The sequence below is a fragment of the Sebastes umbrosus genome, chromosome 8, assembly GCF_015220745.1.
Source record: "Sebastes umbrosus isolate fSebUmb1 chromosome 8, fSebUmb1.pri, whole genome shotgun sequence".
In the NCBI taxonomy this organism is placed as follows: Eukaryota; Metazoa; Chordata; class Actinopteri; order Perciformes; family Sebastidae; genus Sebastes; species Sebastes umbrosus.
The window spans coordinates 25,105,588-25,115,637 of record NC_051276.1 but is presented as its reverse complement, the minus strand read 5'-3'; positions in this window follow the sequence as shown (position 1 = coordinate 25,115,637).

The window sequence follows — 10,050 nt, the reverse complement described above, 5'->3', positions numbered from 1 at the left end:
ACTAAAGGGGGCTTTTGTCTTGTCAAATGTTATTCGATCAATATGACAATACAGGCAAGTGCAGAATAGGTGTTCAGGAAAAGTCAGGGCAGGAGGGAAACATATCATACACAATGACGGACTAATTCAAATTTTGAATCCACAACGTTGAATGGCGTGGGCTATGGCGGTCCTAGTGTTAAAGGCAAATGACGCATGCACCTTGATATAATCTCAAAGGCTTCTCCTTTAATGTAGTGACTCGTGAATGATGTCGACTGAATATCATTGCTCCCATAAAGCCCCAGGAGTTAAAGGAGCTGATTCATCTATAGATTTCAGCAGTCGCTGAAGGCTACTTACCAATGAATCGGACTAATTACTCTAAACTGCAATGTGTTACATAATTTCTCTGGATTGTTCTACTTTGTTTACACCGAATCAATTACTGTGCCAGAGAGAGATTTTAGGACTCTACTGTTGATGAATTCAGACCAGTATCTTTATTAATGACCATTTGGACATTTTGCTGTTAACAAGAACACAGATGCACCCTGTCACAGTTTGGGCACATTGAAATATCTCTTGATACAAAGGCAAGACAGAAATGAGCTTGACAATTTTTAAAAGCATAAACACAACCACCACTTTTTCGCCCCCCCCCCCTCTCCCCCCCCCCCCCCCCCCACCCCCCCCCCCCCCCCCCCCCCCCCCCCACCCCCATTGATTCAATACACTCTACACGTTATGAAAACAACAAAAAAAGTAAATATATACTCAGTGACCAGAGAAATGGAACCTCTGTCCCTGCAGAAGGCCATTCATTTATTTTCTGTTATGTAACATGTGGAGGGATTATGGTCAAGACTGCAGATGGGAGGCAGCCCTTGGTAGATGAATGTGGGAGACTTTGGGCTTTCAACTGACATGCACTGGGTCCTTTAATACCCAGAAGTCAAAACCTTTATGCCAGAGTTCAGCTTAACAGCTTTTCAGAACAGTCCAGGTTCATCCACTCGTGGACATTAATGTATCCCCAAATGAATGACCGAAACCTTTATTGCCTCTCTGGGGATCTTGCACGATTGGCCTTCAGAACATACACATAGAAAACCAAAAAATAGTAGACAAGATACGACTCAAAAAATGGCAAACACTGAGCATATACACAAAGCACATTTGACATCCAGGCATGGTTTCAACTTGTTAAGCAGCGGAATATTGCATGTGATAAAAGAGAATGTTCCTCTTTGATCACATCCCGATTTTGTACAAGAACACCGAAGGAATAGTTCAAGGAACATTCAAGTTAAAAGGTTTCTTTTTCTGGTCACTGAGTGTATGTAGAACACAGAAAGACAGAAGGCAAGCATCCAGCATTTCAGCTAGGAAGAAGAAGGCAGAAACAACGTCAAAGAATAGAAAGATTGTGTCAGAAATCACTCACAATACAGGCTGTATAGTGTGTTAGTTGGTAACTTTATACAGTAAGACAATAGACAAATCCGGGGAAATACCGGAAGTAAACGTGTCGCCATTACTGCGGTGGCGTCTCCCCACAATACACACATTTGAATGCAAGCTGTCAACAATTTTCTACTTTTACCTTTACTTTCTATGTAACGTTAGTTTTGACAACAGAGTCTAAGAGTTCGATAAGAACATGAGCAGTTCTTAACCAAGGGCGTGTTTAAAGGGTTAGCACAGGGTGGCCATTGGGCCAGACTATCACGGGAGATTCCAGGTCTTGTGTAGTGCCACTTTTCATGTAATAACACCTGTATTAGGGCACATGGCACTGCATAAGAGCCTGAATATCACGGCCAATGTTTTCTTTGCCAACTTTTAACAATGTATTTATTTCTGACAGAATTTTCTGATTGGTCCCCCCTATGACACCTCATTCAAAAAATCTTGGAATCACCCCTGTTCTCTGCTGCCTTACGTTAGCCTAACATGGTGAAACAAGTAACATCAGCTAAGTTACACTGCTTAGGTAGCGCTAGCTAACGTTAGTGGGTTAAAGGCACTGTTTAGGGGCTGTGGTGGTCCCACAGAATAAATTAACTCAATCAACTAACTGTGGCGTTATTGTGAAATGTAAACATCATTAATCGATCGGCATCACAAACAGAACACGTAGAAAGCTAACCGTGTTAACGGACTCTAAGCTCGTAGTGACGTCAGCTGTGTCCTCGTAAAAGCCTTCACTTTGACGTCAATCCATTTTAAATACATACTCGTTAGTTTATTATCTACTCCGTAAGTTACTAGAAGCAACCACGGACGCATTCAGCTGAAAGTCACCAGTTAACACGGTTAGCAGACAGTGAGTCACTACGACTTGCCACCGCAGTAATGGCAGCACCGCTAGATTGTGGAACGCACAAAGCAGTCGCCGGATCTGTCTATTTCAGACATTATTCCGGTCATGGCTCTGTGTCCAAAGTCATCCCTTGGTCGAACATTTCCATGTTATACTGTGGGATAGAGTACACTTAAAAACTCTCATCGCACCACTACGTTATGAAATGGCAAACATGTATATAGTGAACGATTTCAGACGCAGCCTTATTGTTACCTTTGTTCCACTGGAGATAAATGATACATCTTTTTTCAGAGAAAAAATAATTAAAAAAATGTGAAGAATTACCCTGTATTTGTTGAAAAATAAAGAATACAACAACAGTATGAATTATATGATGGAGCATTGTTCACTGTTTTACAGATCTGGAAAGAAAAAAACTAACCGTCAAAGACAGAAAGCACCATGCCAGGATGATTTCAGTGCACGGAAATTGATCTAGTCAATTCTCAACATCCTTCTCACAGCAAAATGTTTGTCTCATTCTTAGCAAAACTACGGTAATTTACAATATTAGGGTGTTTATTTTGCTTTTGCCAAGATTTGAAATTATTTGAGAGCGCAGATTTAAAGTTGAAAGAATATTTTTATGAGAATATTGTAAATTTGTTTTAGTTATCCTTCAGAATAGCTTCTACTTATTCCTAAACATTTGATTTATGAATAGTCTCCTTGCTCAGTTGTCAAAGAGGATTTGGATTAAATGATTCACATTTTATTCTATTCTGCTTCCAAATAACATGGATGAGTCATCCACTGACATTTATGACTGTGATTATCAGAGTATTGACCTTTTTCTGATTCATTTATTTTTAAATTAAGTTGTTTACATCGGCTGCTTATTGAATTATACCATTAACTTTCCAATTTACTGAAATGTTAATCAGGAGTCGCCTGATTAACACGTGTTGTTACTATGACAGAGAATACTCCTTACTGATTAGTTGTGTCCGTTTGAGTTGTGTGTCAGTGTCGTAATACTGGTTCACAGTTTAGCCACTGGTCTAAATCAGTGTGCAAGATATATTAAACTGCAGATACCCAACAAAAACTTACTTAACTCTCACTGGTGAAATTAACATTAAACCAATTTTAAACACTTTTTAAAAAAAAGGATGACAATTTGAAAACCGCCTACCTTTTTATTTGGTCACTGGCCGCCGTGTAAGCGATAATACACTTTGAGCTGTTCTGATATCTGAACAAAACAGGCCCGGCGGAAGAAATGCCTCCGCTTTGAATCACTGCGTTCATCTCCACCTTTTCTGTTGTTTTCATATGAATCAGAACATCTCATTGTGCACCGCTTACATAATGCCCCTTCTACAGTTCATCGCAAAGTCAGTTACCCTCCAGTGTTTTTCCTCAAATGCTCTTTCTTTCATGCTAAAGATAGTTTTGATGACGTATGAGTTTTAAGTTAGCAACCACTGTAAGGCCACAGTCAGACAGATCTGAGACATGCGTGAATAAACGCAGCCCTCTTATTCATTTGAATGGAGCCAGTTCGTCAAACACTGTATTTCTACTGTTTACCTCACGATCGTCACGAAAAATATAAAACAGTTGACGCGTGATTAGTTGTAAAATCCTGTCTGTGGTTATACAAACAGTTGTGCAGTGTTTTGGTGTCTTATAAGTATTTAAATGCTTTAATGTGTCACTCCAACTGGACTTCCTGGATCATATTTCATTGTATCTAAACAACACTAAGGCAGAACATATATTGTCAACAGTTAGATTTCCATGTGTGTAACATAAACCTAATCAGAGACGTAATCAGAGAATTTTTGTACTTGATTTCATATTCAGTTTATTGTCTCGATCAGGCAAATATAATATTATAGTCCATGTATGTAGTAAATGCTGTCATAAGGCCAACTTTGTATTCCTCAGTGTGTCAGAGATTTGGGGCAAAATCTGTTTGAAATTTTATTTCATTATGGGACTTTTTTTTTTTTTTTTTACTAGAGGCACAGCAGTTAAATCTTCTAGTAATTAAATTCTCAATCCTCTTCATATATAGCAAATTACATCAGATTATGTGCAAATAAAATAGTCATTATACCACTAATGCCGCAAAGCAGTGGCATTCACAAGCATTTGTTGATACTCAGAACCTTGACTATAAACCTTGCAGTTATATTTTTTTGCAGACAATCACAGAGGTAATATATAATGTGATGAATAGCCCTTCACAATTAAATAGGACACCGTTTACTTCCTTTCTTTCTATAAAAAAAACCTCCTGTCTCGTTTCCTGTAAAAACAGCAATCAGCATTTGTGTCCCAACAAATAAATCTTTAAAATTGGCATTTAACATTATTTAAGAACGTGTAGGTGTAGACACAAAAAACACACATGCTAGTACACAACATATTCACATGCAGACTATACAAGGGTATCAAGAATCTGTAGATCCCCAAAATTAAGTTCACAGTAATTAGTCCATACTTGTTGGGGGGAAAAAAGAAATGAAGCAGAGAGAAAAGGTTTTTTTTCACCACAGGCACCAAAAAGTACAAATTCATTACATTCAATAATACTGGTGTCACACTTAACATCTTGTTTGTGCCGAATGTCTCACAAGCAATGCTTTGAATGCCATCAAGAGTCTAGAGGTGTTTTAAATTATTATAGATACCCCTGACTTTTTTGGTAGGAATGAATGCAAATGGCTGAAAACAAAAATATGTTTACATTTTTGTGACTATATATTTGTTTTTAGTGTATAGTGGGAAATACTTAATTAGAAGCTGAAGTTTGGATTAAAACTGGGTATTGAACTTCAACGCTATATGAGTTCAGACTGACGTGTGTCCTTAGTATTAATTAAAAAAAATTCTGTGGCCCACAATGCTTTGCAGCGTACATAATACTCACAGATGCACTCAGCATGTTCAGTAGCCTATAAGAATTGCATCCAATTATAAACCGGATATATTAACAAGGTTTCCAGATGGTCGGTCTGTCAGAAAATCTCAGGAAGAAACCTTCTGTCAGAATGTATAATAGATATAACACTCACCCCAAGTGAGCAGCAGTATTCAGTGAGGAGATGTGAACGGGCTCTTCAAAAAGGGGTCAAATCAGGGTCTGCGCGTGTTAACACATCACAAATCCATACCCGTAAGTGAGACATGAAGCCTTTTGAATGGGGGAGGTCAAGGTCTCACTGCTGGATGCAGTAACATACCACAGCAGAATGAGTTATGATGAGCACAAAGAGCAAGGGAGTGAGTATACTGTAGAGACTAACGGGTGTTAGAAAGCTCTAAGCAACCATGTCTGGTGCCATCTTGGAGGTCCCCTGTTGAAATGGCTTGTTTCGTGATCCCTGTTGTGTTTTTTAAATTCACAAATGTTTATAAGCATTGAGACTAACTAGGTCTAACAATTCAGCAAACCCCAGTTTTACCTAACTGTTGTGACTGTGAAGAGTCTCATATGCTGCTATTTGACCTCAGCAAGTCTCATGTGACACCGAAGTGTCACACAGAGGCTGAAATGTCTGAAGCCTGCAGCCATTTGATGGCAAAAAGCCTCAGCCAGCAAACAGTGTCAAAATCTTTTATCGTTGGCTGAGCCATCATTTTACCCGTACAACGGCAGCAGTGGCAGTGATCTCAGTGTAGACCTACTCTCACTCCTCAAACAACTAAAATCTGCTTTAATGCTTTACTTCTGACCTTTCACGCCTCACACAAGCAGACAATGTACACAGCATCCGGCTGCATCGTGCTACGGCTCCGTCACAGTGTGAAATTCACTTGTGAATGTATATAAATGCCTGTATTTACTGGAAATTTACTTGAAATTAATTATTAATGATACATTTCATTAGTTTCTGACTTTGTCTTCACACATACACAGTACAATTTGTTTTTCGTGTTAGTAGTTAGAGAGACAGATGGAGAAAAGCGAGGAAGGGAGATGGATTAAACCTCTGTTCAGTCCCCTCCTGCACTCTGTGATCGCCTTTACTGTATTTTAATGCCGCCAAATTCACAATATAGTTGTTCTCATTTGCATATTTTTCTGTTTCTGTTGTCAGATAATGAACGATTATGAAATTTGATTGCGTTGTGAGCTGGCTTATAAATACTATGTTGACCAGTAGTCATTACAAGCTGCTGAGCTGCAGATAAAATCATTATTTTATGATCATGAAAAATAACAAAATTACAGGTTACTGACAGCAGCTGTGCTCTGCGATTGGCTTTATTGACATTTAAAATAAGTGATGACAGAAATATATAAAATCAACTTAAGGTTGTTATAATCACCTGCAGCCTAAAAGCCTCTGCACATCCAAATGAGCCGCTTTATTCATGCTTGTAAAACACAAAAATGTCATCAAAACGTGGCTGATGAACAGATGCTTCACTTCTGAAACGTTTAGTGGACATTCAAATGAAGCGCAGCCACAGACTGTGTGCATTTGGCTTAAAGCCTGATATAGATCAAATTATACTACAGACCTGTAAGCAAATATATAGACATTGTGTGGTACATTGTCAGTATTCAGAAAAGGCTGCCAGGTTTTGCAGATGCACCAGTAGAAATGAATCAATCATTTGCTGGCAGTAAAATGTGCATCATTATCACACTAACACATTATCACACATTAGGCATTTTATATCTAATTTGGCACAGATTTACGACTCAGCTGGTAGTCTCACAATTTGCCAGATAGAAAAATGGATAAGGAATCAGGAGAAGCCGTCAAATCAATTCAAATTGCCCAGTTTCCACCACAATCAGTTTATCTGTCTGAATTTTTACTCTCGTACTCCAGATGTAGTTAAACTTCCTGAGGCTGTTTCCTCCTCATGTAGCAGGTTTTCACTAAAAACGACATCCTGTTGCTTCTTGGCTCTTCTTAGCTGTATGTCTAAACACAGCCTTATGGCCTTTGCACATCCAGGGTTTTCGTATGCTTCTTTTAATCTGTCATTTGATAAAAAATCGTTACGCACAGAAACTTTGCACACTGAGTCTGATGCATTTTTATTATTCTCTTAGTTGCGAATATTTGCAATACAAGACAAAACTGAATTAATTACGTGGGTGCAGTGGATGGCGCTAGTCCCAAACAGGGCTAATGAATGAATGACATTAGCAAGAAGCTATTGATAGCTGCCTACAGCACAATCACTTATCTTGTCTAATCTTTCGTACATCCTCTTATTTACACTTATTTCTTTATCATAAAATGCTTTCTGTTGTGAGAGGTGAATTAGTTTATTAGATGCCGTTTTGGATGATGACGTTTGCACGGACGGTGGCTCTGAGTCATCAAACGACCCTCTTTTGGCTTTTTAGGGATGTGAAAAAACTAAGAAAATTGAACCTATTCCGAAAATTTCAATCACGGATCAAAGTTTCGGAGTCGGTGTGTCAACGTGATTGACTCAACGTGAGGTCGTACTTATTTTTAAACATTTAGACAATTTTGGATGAAAAATACGGACTTGGTGTGCAAAGGCCTCTTACTCTGAACAGTTGTTTCGTTTCCTTGAAGCAATGTTTCCTTGAAGATTAAGTGTCTGTTAAGTGCAGCTCTTTTTTTAGTCTGCTCATGCAAGGTGTTTATATTCACATCATGTAAGAGAAACAACAAGCCGCAGAGAGTTTTCCCCAGAAATTGATCTGAACCTGGGTGTAAAGGTTCTTATGAACAGGACAGGATCACTAGCAGACTGCCATTGTACAGATAAAAATAAGAGCTAAGGACCTCCAATTTGGCCGCCAGAGTGTACCGTGTCACTTGTAGCTTTGTGACCTTCTGTCTTAAGTTATTTAATGAGTTTTTTTTTTTTCTTTTGCATTTTTTTTTTTACATCTTTGCTATACAAATTTTCAAAATGGGCCCCTTTTTAAAATGTAACAGACGCCACCAACAGTTTAAAGTATGTAAAACACTTTTGAACCAAAGGTTGTTCAGTACACTACCCTGCAAAAACGTTCCTAGTTGTCAGTTCACACAGACAGATTCACAGTTTCACTTGTAATCTAAGCTTTAGACTCAGTAACATATACTTGCAGCAGACGATACACGTTTTGGGGTCAATGCAGTCCCACTGTTTTTCCCATTTACTGTACAACACTGTTTCATAGAGAGATAAAAATAAAATAACAGCAAAACACCTTGTCTTATATTTACATGGCACATTCATAACAGGCTCATGAGATATTCATGAATTAATAACGTTAAATTCAGCATCATTACACCTTTTAATGTACATGTTTACAGAGCAGATTTCATTATAAAAGCCTGGATAAATAATGGAATTTGTAAGTAGATGGCTCATATATTGTACAATTATAATCATAGTTTTCTTCTTTCTTCTGCACAAAAAGGTTTTCCAAGCCTGATTTAAAACAAAACAAACAGTGTTAGTATGTGTGTCACCTGCAGAATTGGCACTTTCCATTTGTGTGTAAACTTTGTTGGGTTTCCTTCTTATTATACTGTACTTGTCTGTTCTGTCATTAAATTAAACCAACATTTAAATGGCTTAAGTGAAGTATTTGAACTGCCTGAGGCAAATTAACAATCCTCTATTTCAATTAATATCTCTAACATTTTAACACCAACAAATCATTATCAAATTAATTGTCAGACGTTAGTTTATTTCCCATAAGCAAATTCAATCAATGGCAAGACAATTAGCAGCTTCTATCAGCCTTTATACCACATTTCACATTGTGTGCCACTGGGTTGGAATCATATGTGCTGGATTGCTTTAGCCTGGCTCCAAACCTTTTTAACCTCACTTTTTATTCTCAGCAATTTAAATAGATCTGTTGTTGCACTAATTGATGGCTGTTTTCCCTGGCTGGAGACACAAGCGACAGAAACAAAGGCCACAAAAGTGGTCACAAGTGTGGATGAGGTTGACACAGCTGTTCAGGAAATAACTCATAATTAACATTACAAATGGTCCTGTTGTTCAGTTAATTAACAGGAGAAACTTTTGTCCTAAAACATTTTCTTTTTCAGAGATAGCTGATATATGTAGACTGAATTTTGCAACACCAGTGCTACAGGCAGAGAGGCTACCAGTGGTCTCCAACATACCAATTATACCAACGTATGATTAACTCCCTAATCAGTATAATGAGTCTGAACCATTTGCATGCTGTCAAAGCGTCATGTGCTGGAGTTGGTGAATGCTAATGAGTAATTTGTTAAAATGGCAAGATGTTCACATTTACTAGCCAGATGTCAACATATCCCATAATACTGAGAGGGAACCGCAGGGACGCGTTTCAAAAAGGCTGAAAAGATAAAAGATAAAACCTGCTGAGTAACTTGAGCTCTTTTATCGGGAAACAGCAGCTGGCCAAACTGTTTTCACCAGATTGGTACATCAAGTTTAGTTTGTAAAGAATTAGTACAGTGGTGAAGAACAATTCAACTATTCAATAATAAATATTAGGGCTGTCAATTGATTCAAATATTTAATTGCAAATCAATTGCATATTTTTTATCTGTTCAAAATGTACCTTAAAGGGAGATTTGTCAAGTATTTAATACTCCTATCAACATGGGAGTGGGTAAATATGTTGGCTTTATGCAAATGTGTGTATATATTTATTATTGTAAATCAATTGTCAACATAAAACAATGACAAATATTGTCCAGAAACCCTCACAGGTACTGCATTTAGCATAAAAAAATATGCTCAAATCATAACAT